General features: G+C 42.0%; 1 pseudogene; it reads right to left on the bottom strand.

Annotated features, from left to right (window-relative positions):
• Nucleotides 1-5,699: 5,699 nt before the first annotated feature.
• The window catches only part of LOC135205163 (NEDD8-activating enzyme E1 regulatory subunit-like), a 59,369-nt pseudogene continuing 48,160 nt past the window's right edge, over nucleotides 5,700-16,908 (bottom strand).

Genomic DNA, 16,908 nt, shown 5'->3' with positions numbered 1-16,908 from the left:
ATTGTCGGGAGTGTGAAGCGAACCCAGAGTTTGCTTCGCAAAAAAGCGTGGCACTCAGGATGTTACTTGAGTGTCATGCTCTGTTGAAATGCTTCCGAGGCCGCGCCCTCACCTCTTGAGCATTGATATTAAGAAAAATCTCAAATCTTTATGCAAACATAATGAATGAGACCTCTTAAAAGACTCTCCTTGGCTATCATGCCAGGGTGTTCTTGGACTGAACTAGTCTGGTCTTTTTACGGAACACCGCAGATTGTCTGTTGACCTTGACTTTCTATAGTTTTATCAAGATAAAACTTGAGAGACCCTACAGGGCACAGACTCTCTAATGCCCTTGCCCAATAATTTGTGCCATACCCTTGGTCTCCAAGCCTTCGGGTCAATGGTCAGACAGGTTTTCGTTCTTATCAAGAACGGGAAGGCCTTAGCGGACAGACCGCATTATGTCCTTTAAAGCCAAAACCTCTGATGATGGCTAAAACCTCACTAACCCTCCTTTGCCGTTGGCTTAGAGCGGTTAGAATATTAGCTTTCTGGTCACGTGTATTAAGTTCGCAGAAAGGATAGGTTCGAAATGCTTTTGGCATCAGAAACTCAGACTACGTCTAAGTTCCATGCCCGGAACCTTTGATCCAGAGACAAGATCTCCACAGACCTCAAAGATCGTGAAGCTTTGTGTTTGACAGAACCGAATCTCTGAGCCTAGAGGCCGTCAACAACATATTTGCATATTCTACAACAGTTTAGGACTTCTATCTTATACTCATACTTCATACGGAAAGGATAGAAACCATAACGAAATTCACAAGAAGGTCGAGGTGGAAGGAACAGTCATTTCCCTTCACTATCTCCAGAAACGGCCCCCTCCGATTGAAAACTGAAAATAGGCAGCACTGCTTTGCCTTGGCCAAGAGACTGCCATAAATCTTGAAGATCTTATCGCTTCTCGATAGTCTGAACGCTTTCAGACTCAGAGAGGAGAGATATTGAGATCTTCACTAAGTGACGATGTTTGATTACACCGATTCTCTCGGGAAGGGTCTTTGGACAATTCTCTGAATTACCTGACCTCTGTGAATCCAACCTCTTAGAGGCCAACATGTGGCGACTAAAGCTAATCCTCTAGGATCATGAATAAGGGAACAACTTAAGAGGAAGCTCCTTCGTCTTCAATATTACGAAAAACTTAACGAAAGGACTCCCTCCAGTCTCTCCTCACTTTCGACATACTTCTAAGTGAGGATTACTCAGACGTCAGTAGTTGTTGCCTTCGATCGAGAAGAAACCCCCACGGACGTGCACTAGATTAACGAACCTATTGACAGGATACGTTTACGTTCCGTGCCCAAGCCCATAACCAATTCTCTCTTCTCGAGCTATAGAGAGCTGAGAAATTATCCGAGATGATTTGGGCCACTCGATCCAACCTCACCCTTCGAGGAACTGGAAAGCCGACTAATTTTGGCTTCCAATTCTTTTCAGACAATGTGCCAGGAACACTGTTCTCTGTTCGGTGTCTGGCACCCTCTCGCTTATCACCTGAGGTGATCCTCAAGCCGTTGAGAGAAAATTAGAATTACAAGATCTTTGATGTTATTCCAATTTCTTCGTGAGGAAAATTTGTAGAGGTCTGAATTTGCTGTTTATTCAGGGAAAACAAGCTTCTCCAGCAGAGGAAATGGTCCCCAGCCCCAAACTCATCCATTCCTCACTCAGCCTGCTTCCTTCCCTAAATAAGGCTGCGCTTTGCATAAGCAGGATGAGCATTATTATAGTGATATGCCGCGGTAGATTCGTACAGAATGTTACCGTGCGGTAAACCGCACCTAACAAGTATAAGAGATATCTTGTTGAATTTTCTAAGTAAACGGCAGGTATGATCATTCAAGATTACTAGAAATTTCCTCACCCGAGGCTAAAATCCATGATTGTAGGGCAAAGAGATCGGTTTATTAGCCATTCCCGCAAGGGAGAGAGACGTAACCAACCGCGCATGACACCGAGCTAGCCGGTACTGGCTAGATCACAGTAACAGCAGCCTTGATCATCGTCTCGCACTATATGCCTGAGTTACCAGCTACTCCTTTTACGAAGGGATAGGTATGAAATTATCGAGCCAAAGGAAACTCTCAAGCAGGCATATTTAAAAACGAAACAAAATTCGCTAAATACAGAAGCTGAGTTGATGTTGCAGTTCAATTAGAATACTTCTCGTCTAAGTCGCAATCCGTAGAATAACTAGGATATGCGCCTACCCCTCGGACAATTCAACTGCTTAGTAGAATCATGTCGCGAGGTTAATATACGTAGATATTTATAGTATTCTGAACAACGATCTCCATCCTAAAATTCTTTCCTTAAAGAAAACAAAATAAGGATTGGAGATCGACCACCTTCGATCTCTATCAAAAAGAGTGAAGGAGAAGTCTTCCTCGAAGGAAAGCTTCAATGGAGAACAGAATACTATCTGCCTGAGTTGCCAGCTACTCCCTTTACTAAGGAATAGGTATGATATTATCGAGCAAAAGGAAACTCTCAAGCAGGCCTATTTAAACGAAACAGAATTCGCTAAATACAGAAGCTGAGGTTGTTGTCGTAACAATACCTGAAGAGTTGTTCTTACTCCGAAAACTCTTGGAAGGTTGAAGGGAGTGTCAATAAATACATTAGAACAACAGTTCTTTCGGCTTCTATCCGCAGAGGTAAATACGATATGCGTATATGACTCGACCCATGCGTTAGCAAAATGACGCAAAGATAAACTACGTAAGTATTGTAGTAATTTGAACATCGAATTCTCTACTACATCTTTCCTGGACGAGGAAGAGAGAAAGAAAGGAAAACGACTGTCCACGTTCGTTCTGAAAATGAATGAGAGCTCTTCCGAAATTTATTACTTATCCGCTTAAGCGATAAAATGTTATGAAGATCTTTGTCAATGAGAACTAACCCATTTACATGACAGAAAGTAATCCAGGAATTCGAGCATATAGTTTTCCCGATTCCCGCAGAAATCGAGGAAGGGGCAGGATTCCTGATTAGAGACTGGGATTACGACAGGAAGGACCTTAATGTTCCCCTTCGGCAGCGCAATCCCGAAAGCAGACGAGGCGTTTTATGACACCGAAATCTGCTTACAGTTTTCCTGGAATTCATCAAGTGATGGATTCTATTGAACGCTCCCTTTGTAGAAAGCGAAGTAGACATCTTGACGAGACCAAACTCCTTCCTCTACTTCGACGACGCCCTCTTGAAGAGCGTTCTTGCAGGAATCCTGCCGAACTCTTGATGCGTAGGACGCCTATCGTTCTGAAGAACGTCCTGGCAAGTGCTCTACCGAGCGTCATGACGTGATGCCGAGCGTCTTCAAAGCGTCCTGCTAGCGTCTGGGCGAAAAACGTCCTCGCTAGCGCCTCGCTAGCGTCCTGGCGAGCGTCCTCGCTAGCGTATCCTGGCGAGCGTTCCTCGCTAGCGTCCTGCCGAGCCTCTATTCCACCGAAGCGTCCTGCGAATGTCCACAAAAGCGTCCTGCTGAGCGTCCTCAAAAGCGTGCTGGAAAGCGTCCTCAAAAGCTTCCTGCCGAGCGTCCTCAAAAGCGTCCTGGAAAGCGTCCAGCTACGAGAGTGTCTGAGCAGAGAACACCAAGTCTTCTGAACGACGTTTATTTCAGAGAGGAACTCGTTGAGCGCCTTGATGCATGCAAGGCCCGCCAAGAGGCGTCCGTGCGAGCGACCTTGCCAACATCTCAATGTTATGACGAACCGCGTTTTTGCGTATGACATTGAATATTTTTAAGGGACGTCCTCATGCGAGTCTCCATGGAGAGCGCACGCTGTCCTGAAGAGTGTGAACACTAAAGGAAGACGTATGGCTTTCGTCTTCCGCAAGGTGCTTGCCGAGCGTCCTGGAGAATGTCTCTACTTATAGGACGTCGAGCACCTCCAAAAGCTTCCTCACGTCTAAATTGCCCTTCTTATGCCGACCAGAGACATAAGTTGTTTGACTGTGCAAAGCAGCTTGCCGGTCCGTCAAACTTATCAGCTTGCTTTATCGAAGTAAAGCGAACGTTACATAACGTATACGGAGCGCAATGAGGAGAGGAGACGAATACTGAGTTGCTCCTCCAAAAGGTGGAATCAAGAATGTCCTTGATTACCAAATTCTTTTGGAATGCTAGCGAGGTTGAAACAGCTCTAACTTCATGAGCGTTCACTCGCAGGAGGCTCAAATCACTCTTCTGGCAAGATGAATGAACCTCCTTAATAATGTATAAGTGATATATACATGAGCGTTCACTCGCAGGAGGCTCAAATCACTCTTCTGGCAAGATGAATGAGCCTCCTTAATAATGTATACATGATGTATACATGAGCGGTTCACTCGCAGGAGGCTCAAATCACTCTTCTGGCAAGATGAATGAGCCTCCTTAATAATGTATAAATGATATATACATGAGCGTTCTCGCAGGAGGCTCAAATCATCTCTTCTGGCAAGATGAATGAGCCTCCTTAAATGTCCCTTAGGAAAAGAGCCAGTGCATTCTTCTAAAAGGGAAAAATGTGGTCTCTTTACTCTCTCATCCTCTCGTGACGAGAGAGAGGACGTGAAGCGTCCTCTTCTCTAAAGCTTCTTTAGGGGGCGCGAGTCCTTCCGAGAACTCCAACCCCTGTGTGGGGAGGACGCCTCGGAGGACGAGAAGCAATCTTTTCAAGATTCGCGCACGTGCACGATCTTTAGCAGCCTGGGAAGAGTCAACAGGTTCTGCCGAAGGGACGCCAGATCGGTGGGGAGCCCCCGTAACCCTCTTGCGGCTTTCGACATGCCCTCTCCCTGAGTCCTGGAGTCCGACAGAGGTCCAGGCTAGAGGCATTATGGGGCCGATCTGACGCCCCCTCCACAACACAAGGGGCACTACACTTCACAACACTGGTTGGAGAGCGAGCACTTTAGTCTAAGTTAATACTTGATGTAATCCTTTAGCAGACACTTATTCTAGGCTCGTAAGCCATACCACAGGGTTAGGCAAAATAAAATCTACAGGAGGTTAGAAGGTTTCCCATTATTTCTAACTTCTGTTTACTGTGGAGGAAAACTCCTGATTCTAACACGCTCTAAAATGCGTAATTGAATCCTCCTTCTTCCGTAATCGTCACACACACTAATTACCTTATGCAAAGAAAACATGTAACGTCATATATACTAAGCGAGTGTCTACCGAAAGTTACGGTAGCCTCACCTTACCATGCAGACAACAAAGTCTGAAACTAGGCTAACTAGCTTCAGACATCAAATGCAATGAAAAAATTTACGATAGCGTATGCCTAGCCACAAATCCAAGTTAATAATCGAAAGAATAATTAGGATACTTAAGTGGCTAATGAAGTTTCAAAATCCTAGGCGGAGGTCTGTAAACAGTTTGTTTACCGACCGGCGACAGAAAAAATATGAATGAGAAAATGGGAATAGTTCCTGATATCCGCCTCCCAGCGGCGGGAATGGGATACTACCACCTGGCCGCCCACTGCGTGTGCCGCGAATTTTTAAATTCTGTCGGACTTCAGAAAATACAGCTATATATATATCTGTCAGGTAAGTTTCATGAACAAAATTTGGTTGTATTTGATCACAACTGTTCTCTATTACTTTACCTGTAGGTTATAAAATTTACTATATACACTTAAAATTAATTACTATGTGCACCAACACAAACCATATTAATTACTGACCTTTAGTCGTACAATATCAGTCTCCACTTGATCGTTAAAATATCCTGGATATGCCCGAAACTCAGAATGGAACTGGTCAACAGCTCTGAGCATCACATACCAAACTAACTCACTTTCTGGGTTGTCTAACTGCGCACCTGAAATACAATTTTTATAAAAGCCTAAATGCAAAAATTACACCACTATATATAATTAGTGAACTTGGTTTTGTTATTATAATGCAATGTCTTCATTACTGTATAATTGTGTTATATACAATAAAGAAATAGGAGATCAAATCAACAAGAATACTGATTTCTAAAAGATTTTGAATTGTTTATAAAACAATAATCATTTGTAATATATCTATTCCACAATTTCACTAGGTTTTATTGGATCAGCAAGCAACAGCTTCAGATAAAGTTTGTGTAAACTGTCAAGTTCTTGTAGAATTTTTTTGTACATGTTACACAGTACTCGCATCTTTTTAAAGCTCAAGTCAACTCAAATTTTCACTCTGGAAGCTTACATGAAGACTGTTTGTTTCATATCACTGTTTGTAGAACAATAATGATGATAATAAATCTTTATAATAACTGTAGTAATAATAGCTGCTTTATTCAGACTATAAATAAAGGCTATGTAACCCTCATTCAGGAATAACATTACCTATGTCTCCCATGTTGATGCAGCCTTTATATTCGTCGGCCACAGCTTTCCCTTTGACGACTCTGAGTCCGTGTGAATTTTTACAAAATGATTTTGACGTCGATCTCCGTCGTCATGACTTTACGAGGTCCTAACTGCTGACTGAGTTCTTTGAACTCTTCTCCACACCAGTCAGCATCCAGGGCTGCTTGTTCACGATATCTGGGAGTTAAAATACTACTGTATATCAACAACAACCATTACCAATCATTACCAAAAGGTTGGCTTTCTCAAACTGTCATCATTAAAAGAGGTAGGATTAAAGTAAAAAAAATAGTCAATAACAGGTTCGATCTTATCTATCAGTCAAACCTTTTCAAAGAATCATCAAAGTTTGCAGTAAAAGCTCAATCATTTACCATAAGTCACATAATGAAGATCACCTTTCCAGTTGTTTGATGTAGGTCCTCTGTTAAATTCATTATGCTGTTTTGCCTTCATCATACTTCCCTTCTGACAAATGTTCTTAAAATTCAATATGCTGTTTATATTATACGTACTTCCTTTGTGATCAATTCTGGTTAACACATTATGATGGTAACTCTGATTCAGGAAAAGTGACAGACTTCCAAAAAGAGGTAACAATGTAAAATTTCATTATTATATCTACAAAAATGCCTTGCCTATCCACATGCAATACATTAACATTTTCCCCCAACTATGAGCAGGATAGGTTTCGTAATTGCTTCATGGGAATCATGAGCATGGACCATTAGCCAGAACTATGTATAATATAGGTATTAGTCTCTGATGCTGTACTTTGTCGCAATGATTTATATAATATAAATTTTCATAATAAAATTTATTATTTGGATACTTACCTACTGTTAAATTTAGCTATACTATCTATATCTCCCCGCCGATTAGGCGAGTCGGCATTCGAACAAAAAAAAAATCGAAATGGCTGCCCGGATGACTGTCTAGTTTACCTGTTCTCCACCAGGTGTGTTTTGAATGTTTTAGCTCTTGTCAGAATTCTCCTTGACAGCCCACTAAGTTGTGGGGAGGCTGGGTGGGTCTACTTTAACAGTAGGTAAGTATCCAAATAATAAATTTTATTATGAATTATATTATTTGAGATGAATCTTACCTACTGTTAAATTTAGCTGATTCCCACATTAAGAAGAATATGGTGGGTAGTGCAGCTAGACAAAATTCCGCTCAGCCATTCGAGCTAAAGGTTTATTATACGAAACCCAAAACATTCTCACCTGATCTGGAATCCTTGGTGGATTTTACTGCCACCAGAAGTTGGATTCCATTCAGGGAGCAAGGTTCTCATACGTATGCAGCAAAGAGTAGATTTGCGGAGAAAACTGCTTCGATTCAGCCAGCATGAAACGCAAGCGGTATGAGGGACCCCTGTGCCTGGGTCCAAAAGCCCTATCAAATGACACTCACTTAAAATGAATACCTTTACAATATAAAGGTATGCTCCTATACAAAATTTGTACCTTCACGCTCCCCAAAATATTAAAACCCCGGGATTTAAACAAAAGAGCCTAAAGAATTGCTTTTTTTCGGTTCAGGAAAAGACTACCCACTAATAGTAGCAGATTAAGGGCTTTACTGTTTTCAAACACAATTCTGTATACTTAAGGTAGTGATCCGCAAAAAACTGAACTGTACTTCTACTGTGACACATTAATCCTATTCTGGAGTGACAAATTGACTTAACACTAAATGAAGTTGCAACTGCTGCTCACATTATGAATGTTTAACTTCAATAAGGTAGAAGATATGGAGCTAGTTCTCATACACTAGCCTATCCATTATGTCACAGGAGGACCTTGCGTTCCTTGACAAAGTTTCTAAAAATCATAACACAAAAGGTTAACTTTGCCTCTTCCAGGCTTAACCTTCAAAAATACATTCTAGGTTTTCTAAAACCACAAAACAAAAGGTTGATTTTTTTTGTTTTTGCTCTTCCAGGCTAACCTTTGACCACAACATCTGTTTTTTCTTAAAACCACAAAACCAAGGGTTAATTTCTGGGCTCAACCTGTGCCGCTCCGTGAAATGCTCCTTATAGCATCATTTCTAAGGTATAAAACTGCTATATATACCAGAGAAAAAAGTTGCATGGAATGCCGGGCATATGCCTAGCTCGCTCACACCATATAGGGTGTCGGTATAGTAACTGGGGCGTGAAAAACACTCTCAGAGGTCTCTTACCAATTAGTTTTATCTCCTCTCCCAACATCCCCCGTTACTACGAGGTGCCGTTCTACATCCCACTACTGCCCGCCACCCCTCTACCACCCATGCGTACCTAAACATTCCTTTCAATAGCATCGTACGAAGTACTACTGTTTTTCGTTTGTTGATTTTTGTGCTTGATTTTCATAATGTCGGACCTCCTAGAAGCTTCCACTACTAAGTTTGAGTACTACTATTGATTGTGGCTATGCACTGAAGTTGCGTTCTCTTTATCATAGGGTATTTCCTACGAGAATATGATCTTGATCAAGGATCGTAGATATCCGACCCACGTCGGCCATTTTGATGTCGCTACTTCACGGAGCGTTTGTTTACATGTTGATTGACCATTAGTTCCTCATACTAATGGCAATCATTTTTGTCCTAGACATATGGAAATAAATGCACTTTTAATATTTGTATAATTTTTATACGATGTTTGACGTGGGTTTTAGATATTTAGTGATTTGGCATACACTGGGCTACGGTCCGAGCATTACATGTTCGAGTCATATCCTACTTTAGGGAGTTTCCCTTGGTTTGACAACTTTTGAGCGTAATTTATCTTTGCATCTTAATCGGCAACCACCCACCGTTTCGTAGAGATATTATTAAGAGTGATATAGCCTACCTGACCATATCGGTATCTCACCCGATGTTGGAGACCTAGGCTATTCTCGCTCGGCTTAATTTTTGTCTAGCTTAATATTATGTTGTCTTCGTTGTGTGCCATTATTACCTAAATTATCTATTATTCACTTTAATTTTGGTCATTTAGTTTTGTAAGCTACATATCTCGTGGTTCAATTGGATCTTTATCATCGGTAGGGTTGTCCCACCTGACCGGTCATATGGTCCCACTTGATCGCGACGAACCAGTTCGCTCTGCCGCTCCCGCCTAGTACCCCTTCGGGGAGATACCTTTTATCACACGATTCAGGTTACTTTTAGGCTTAGTTATAGTCTATATCGGGAGCAACGGAATATGTAGCGATATGGTCATACCATGAGTTAGGACAGTGACGCTTTTCTAGCTGGTTTCGATTGGCTTCCGAACGCACCGGATAGAGCAACTTATGCGTACACTCAGTCTCCCCTTTCGGGTTTTCCGCTGCATTATTTTGATTCCGTTACAACCGGAATAGTTCTACACACTAATATTTTAGTGTATTGATCAGATTCAGGTATCTCACCCTGGTTCTGATATCGTAGATTACACACAAATAGAATTTTGTCGGTCGATCCCGGAGAGGCGTACAGACGTAGCCCGGAAGAGGCGTACAGACGTAGCCTACAAAATCTTATATTCTATTGTTTACTATGCACGAAATTTCGGAGCAGGCGGACAGAATACGTAACCGATATCCGCCGCTCAACACCTTTTGTACAGTATACGTCTACCTTGGTAGCGATACAATCATTGGAGAATATTTTTTCCTTAAGTGGATTTAGTTTCCCGGAGCAGGCGGATAAATACGAAGTTAGTATCCGCCATAATTTTCAACAGAATAAAAAGATTCATAGACTAAATGACCGAGCTGTATATGTTAAGATTAGTATACAGAAGTCTATTTTTACTATATATGTTATAATTTAAGATTACGATAAATAATCCGGGCTTCGGTAGTTTATATATACAAATTGAATACTTATGTATCAATTTACCTTACAGGTGGTGCGTTGTCGGATGACAGCTTGCGCAGACTGTCCTTCAGCAAAGGTGCGGACATGAGGTTTGCAGGTCCCATGCACCCTGCGCCGTACGGTCGATGACCTCATCGTCTGGCATCCGGATGCGTGTGAGATCGTTATGGGCTTTTTGCGTATAACCTCGGACTCGGTGAGTACGCTTAGATATTTCATTACTAATTATGAGATATGATGTTTAAGAAGTGAACAAATTATTCTCTTTAGTTTTAAGAAAGTGATAATCCTAATTAGTACTTATTTTTCAGACCCCACAGGCTGTCAAGAACACATCTCTTTCGACCTCAAGATCTGGGTTGGCGGATTTGGCCGTAACGTTAAGGCTAAGAAACCTTATATTCCTATCAGAGGAGTTATGCACCCTCCTCTACCCAAATGCATGGTTACCGAGACTTACCAAGTCATTAAATGCATCTAAGTCTTCGGAGATTCCGGTAGCAGCTACTCCCCTACATCACGGGTCGAGATCAAGGAGCTCCAAATCTAAGGCTTCAGAACCTTCCTTTGATCCGGTTGCCTTCTCTAATCTTTTAATGGAGAAGATGAAGTATGGTCCAATCTCAGATTGGAACCATCTCGGATCGGTTGCAGTCTATGGACACTTTTGCTCAGACTGCAAAACCAGGAGAACATGTTTAGAAAATCTCCTGAGAACCGGACTGCCCACAACAACAACAGTTTGTGTTGCCAGACGCTTCCCAAACTTCCGGCTTTCGTAAAGAGCAATCCGTGGCGATTGGCTTTATCACACCATTCGTGGATGGCATGTTAACCATAGAAGGATGTGGAAACTCGGCCGGTAGAGGACTTGAATTCTACTCGCCGGGATTGCAGTTTCCCTTCCAGGATATGCTCGACTGACAGAGGAAGCGCTAGTAAAAAGACTAGATAAGATTCCTAAGGAGACGATGATCTATCCTAAGGAACAGGCTCAGTCCGCATGGGTCCGGATCATGAACGAATGGGAGTGTGAACACAATGTTGTCCCCCCATAAGAGTTCTTACACAATGTTTGTAGTAGAAGGTCAAAACACCGACACCTTGTACTACAAAAGTAGTTGATCTGGCTCTTCAGGCGGCTATGGAGGACAAGCCCATGCCACAACTAAGAGAGACGGAGTTGACTTCTCTACTTTTTTTCCAGGAGATCATGAATGCTTGGGTTGACGCCCCAGCAACTTTCACCACAGGGAAAACTGAACATTGACTGTGCCTCTACACAGTTCAGTGACAAACTTCCGAGACTCCCAGAATCCTTGGTCAGAATCGAGTATGAGGCACGTACTCGGTTAAGTAGATCAATCAACTCCGCTACAATGGCAGAAATGGCTTCGCTGGTATACCAAGACGAGTCATTGTTCAAGATCCTTACCAAGTCTCTCCTCCTCACACTTCAAAGTGATGCCTATGACTTTGGCTGTAGCACGCCGTAATTGCAGAAAGCATGTGCTTTCAGAAGCTACAATAAGGCATGAGCCAAATAAACTGATTAAAGCCTCAATTTGGGGCCACCCGACTTATTCCCCGGAAGACATTGTTAACAGTGTCTTAGGTGAGGCTGCTAGGGTCAATCAAAGTCTCAAAGTTCGTTGGGGCCTGATGCCAAAACGGAAAATATGAACAATCAGGAAATCAGACAAGAGGCAGGAAGAGGTTTAGGAACTTCCAATCATACCAGACTCCACAACCCCAAGCTGTCGTTCAGACTGACGATTCCTGTACCTCAAGGGACTCAGCCGTCTACGTCTAAATCCCAACCCCAACAACAACAATACGTTTGGATGACTCAGCCTCCTCAACATCAAGCTCCTTCTCCGGCTTTTAACCCTCCTTTGAGACACAAGGAGTGTTCCATGGGTACAATAGGTACGCCAGAGGTAGTAGAGCCAGAGGTAACTTTCATAATAGAGGTGGAAGGACTTCAACAAGAGGCAGAGGATACAGGAGTAGACGAGGAAACAGACCCTCTTCAAACCATTGAGACATCTCAGGTAGGGGGAAGACTATACAATTTCGGAGCCGGTGGAGGTTCAGCAAGTGGCTTCCAGCATAGTATCCAAGGTCTTGGGGTGGAGTTGGATAAAAAGGGCCCCCTCCACTAACCAGTTTTCATCAAGCTCCATCGGCAGAACTAGACCTATACACCAAAGATCTTTTGCAAAAAGAATGCAATAAAAGAAGTAAGATCTTTGAAATTTCAAGGACGCTGTTCGCGTGCCAAAGAAAGACTCAGAACAAAGAAGGGTGATTCTAGATTTGTCACATCTGAATACTTACATTCGATGCGACAAGTTCCATATGTTGACTATCTCGCAGGTGCGGACCTTACTTCCCCAGTGGGGCCGTCACCACCTCTATAGATCTTACAGACGCTTACTATCATGTTCCGATAGCAAGGCATTTTCGTCCCTTTCTAGGATTCAAACTAGGCAGAAGGGCATACTCATTCAAAGTGATGCCATTCGGACTCAGTATAGTGCCCAGGATATTTACGAAGCTGGCGAGAGACAGTAGTCCAAGAGCTGAGAACTCAAGGAATACAGTTAGTGGCCTATCTAGACGATTGGCTTATATGGGCCAGCAATGTAGAGGATTGCGTAAAGGCGACAAACAAAGTCATAAAAATTTTTGGAACACTTAGGTTTCAAAATAAACCTCAAGAAGTCCCGTCTTACTCCAGCAGCACGTTTCCAATGGTTAGGACTGCAATGGAACCTAATCACACACAGACTATCTCTTCCCAACAAAAGGAAAGAAATAGCAAAGAAAACAAAAAATTTTCTCAAGGACAAATTAACGTCCAGGAGAAGACAAGAAAGAATTCTAGGCTCACTTCAGTTTGCATCAGTCAACAGACACATTACTAAAGGCAAAACTGAAAGATATAAATCGGGTATGGCGATCCAAGGCGAACAAGAGGAAACGAGACAAAATATCTCTAATCCCACAAATACTAAAGAAAAGATTGCTCCCTTGGACCAAGGCCAAGAATCTGGCAAAATCGATTTCCCCTACGATTTCCACCACCAGCGTTGGTATACACACAGACGCCTCTCTAAGCGGTTGGGGAGGTTACTCCCAATACGAAAAAGTCCAAGGTTTGTGTCAGTAACATTGTGTCAACTCCCCATCAACATATTGGAAGCCATGGCAGTATTCTTAACTCTGAAGAAAACTAGCCCGGCAAAGAAGCAACACATCAGATAATTCTGGACAACGAAGTAATCGTCCATTGCTTAAACAGAGGGGGATCCAAATCAAGGGGTCACATAAATCATGTGATGATAGCAATCTTTACGATTGCCAACAAGAAACCAATGGCACCCTGTCACGCTGTACACCTGGCAGGAGTGAGAAATGTGTACGGTAGCAGACGCACTTTCAAGGACAACTCCGCTGGAGTCGGAATGGTCATTGGACAAAGATTCATTCAATTGGATTTGTCAACAGATTCCGACCCTTCAGGTGGACCTATTCGCCACGGAATCCAACAACAAACTAAAATGTTATGTTGCTCCCAACCTGGACCCTCTGGCCTATGCCACGGACGCCATGTCCATAGATTGGAACACTTGGCAAAGGAATTTATCTTGTTCCCCTTCCGATAAACATGTTAATGAAAGTACTAGACAAACTCAGGACTTTCAAAGGTCAGATAGCTCTGGTAGCCCACAATTGGCCCAAGAGCAATTGGTTTCCTCTGATGGTAGAACTAGGACTCCTCCCTCGGCGATCCCAGATCCAAGTTGACACAGGTAGTACAAACTCGCAGTGTGTTAGCTTCCTCAAGAATTCGGAGTGCCCTAACTTTATGGACTTTATGAAATTTTGCAGCACAAAGAGATGCTAACATTGATCCTCTAATACCTTGTTTCTAGAGTCAGATAAAGAGACTCAACCCTTCGTCAATATGATTCAGCTGTAAGAAAACTGGCAAAGTTCTTAAGAGATTCTAAGGTTAGAGCAATGACTCGGAACCTAGCAGTTACCTTTTTTGAGGACCCTGTTTGAAAACGTGGGATTAGCAGCTAATACAATTACAACAATTAAATCTGCCTTGAAGAAGATATTTCAGATTGGGTTTAATATAATCTTACAGATTCATATTTTTCATCAATTCCAAAAGCTTGCGCCAGACTAAAACCAGTAACCCGCTCCCACACAGTTTCCTGGTTTTTTAAATGATGTTCTTAAACTGGCCTCTGAAACCAATAATGATTCATGTTCATACATAACACTGTTTAAAAAAAACTTTATTTTTGGTAAGTTTAGCATCTGGAGCCAGAATATCTGAGCTTTCAGCATTATCTAGAGAACCGAATCATATTGTTTTTCTCGCATCTGGGGAAGTACAAATCTTTCCAGACAAGAGATTTTTAGCAAAGAATGAGGATCCACAGAACCGATGGTCACCGTGGAGGATTGTCCCACTTCCACAGGATCCATCCTTATGTCCAGTTAACACTTTGAAAGCTTATCTGAACAGAACTTCTAATAAGTCTTCAGGCCCTTTATTTATTAGAGAAAATGGAGGAAACATTTCCTTAAAAGGGATTGGGAGACAGCAGATCTTTATTTTATCAAACAAGCTAATCCGGAATCAATTCCACATGCTCATGATATTCGAGCAGTAGCCACGTCAGTTAATTATTTTCACCATATGAATTTTGAAGATTTAAAAAAGTATACAGGTTGGAAATCACCATTAGTATTTAAACGCCATTACTTAAAATCCTTGGAAGCCCTAAAATTTGCAACAGTGGCAGCAGGAAATGTAGTTCCTCCTGATGTATCAGAACCATGTTAAGAAGTTAATTCATTAGTATTCCTTACCTTTCTTTCTCCCCTACCTGCCTCATTTATTGTCCCTGCCCCTTAGCCTTGTTACTCACCTGTAATTAAATTAGATTTGGTACTCACCTGTATTGTAATTAACCTGTTCTGGTACTCAACATTTAGTTTATTGGATGTAAATTGTATATTATAAGATATATTGTGATATCTTTTGATGGTTTTCAAGAAATTCTTGGACCCCTCCTTTTGAGTACCAGTATAGTATGTATATTTGTCTTGTATAAAGGTTCTAGTAGACACCTTTATTTCTTTTTGGGGGGAAATGTTTTTCCTGAATAAGTTTTTGATAACGATTACTTTTATGTCAGTTTGTATTAGATTATATATTGATACGGTATTAAAGTTCCTTCTTTATGTATCCTAGTTTTTATTCTATTCCTTTTTTCAGGTAACTAATTACAAGCTATTGGACCAATTCTCTGTTACTATTTCACGGAGCGGCACAGGTTGAGCCAGAAAAGGGATTTTGACAGAGGAAAATCTATTTCTGGGCGAGAGACCTGTGCCGCCCAGTGAACCCACCCTTGTTTTTTCCTCACCCTAGACTGGTCCAAGCTTGGGATCTATGAGGAATGTTTAGGTACGCATGGGTGGTAGAGGGGTGGCGGGCAGTAGTGGGATGTAGAACGGCACCTCGTAGTAACGGGGGATGTTGGGAGAGAGATAACTAATTGGTAAGAGACCTCTGAGAGTGGTTTTTCACGCCCCAGTTACTATACCGACACCTATATGGGTGAGCGAGCTAGGCATATGCCCGGCATTCCATGCAACTTTTTTCTCTGGTATATATAGCAGTTTTATACCTTTAGAAATGATGCTATAAGGAGCATTTCACTGGGCGGCACAGGTCTCTCGCCCAGAAATAGATTTTTCCTCTGTCAAAATCCCTTTTTGCCTCTTTCAGCATTTACCTTTGACAAAGATGTTCAAGGTCTCTAAAAGGATGATAAAAATGTTCTAGGTTTAACCTTTATATTTAAATGCCCAACAGGATAGAGAAGTTTACTCTTCCCCCCCCAAGGGGTTAGATTGGAATTCTTACAGGGAACTAAAGCATAGCCTTAAATTCACCCTTAGCTCTAAGACAGAAAGCTAAAATAGCATTCCTTACACCAGCTTAAAGAAAGGTGCTGACAGCAAATTTACTTATTAACCTCTGCTAATAAAAGGTTTTACAATAAATTCAGATAAAGTTTAGACCCGCATCTAAACTCCAGAGAGAGACTGATATAGAGATGAAGGGGCTTCAATCTCAACACCTTACAGTGCTGGTCCTCAGCAAGATCTAAAAGTACTTGATGCAATACTGAGGAAAGTATGTATGGAACGATAACTATGGAAGTAGACAGTGAAAAGTCTTATCTCCTCTAAACAGAAAACACTGATGTCTGCAAGGTTCCAGGTGCTGAAAATTTCCTCCAGAATGGTACCCTCTCAGCACACAGACCACTGCTTCTGACCCCATGGCCATGGCAGTTTTAATTAAGGACAGATCCTACGATAACTTGAAAATCTTAATATTGGGAGGGGACATTCTAACATCTCCAAGTAGTTAAGGAGATGCCTACGTCAATGGAACTGTAAGGAATTATGTAGCAGAATTGATTTCTTCTTCTCAACGGAAGAATGAGACATCTACCAAGAGCATTGGAAATTCTGAAAAGTTTTGCCCTGAGGCTACAAGGGCTCTACAGGAGACTAAGCAAATTCTTGAACATGAAATTGCTCAATAGAA

Source organism: Macrobrachium nipponense, chromosome 48 (assembly GCF_015104395.2).
Source record: "Macrobrachium nipponense isolate FS-2020 chromosome 48, ASM1510439v2, whole genome shotgun sequence".
In the NCBI taxonomy this organism is placed as follows: domain Eukaryota; kingdom Metazoa; phylum Arthropoda; class Malacostraca; order Decapoda; family Palaemonidae; genus Macrobrachium; species Macrobrachium nipponense.
Note: the sequence above shows the minus strand (reverse complement) of the source record. Positions and strands in the feature narration are given on the sequence as shown.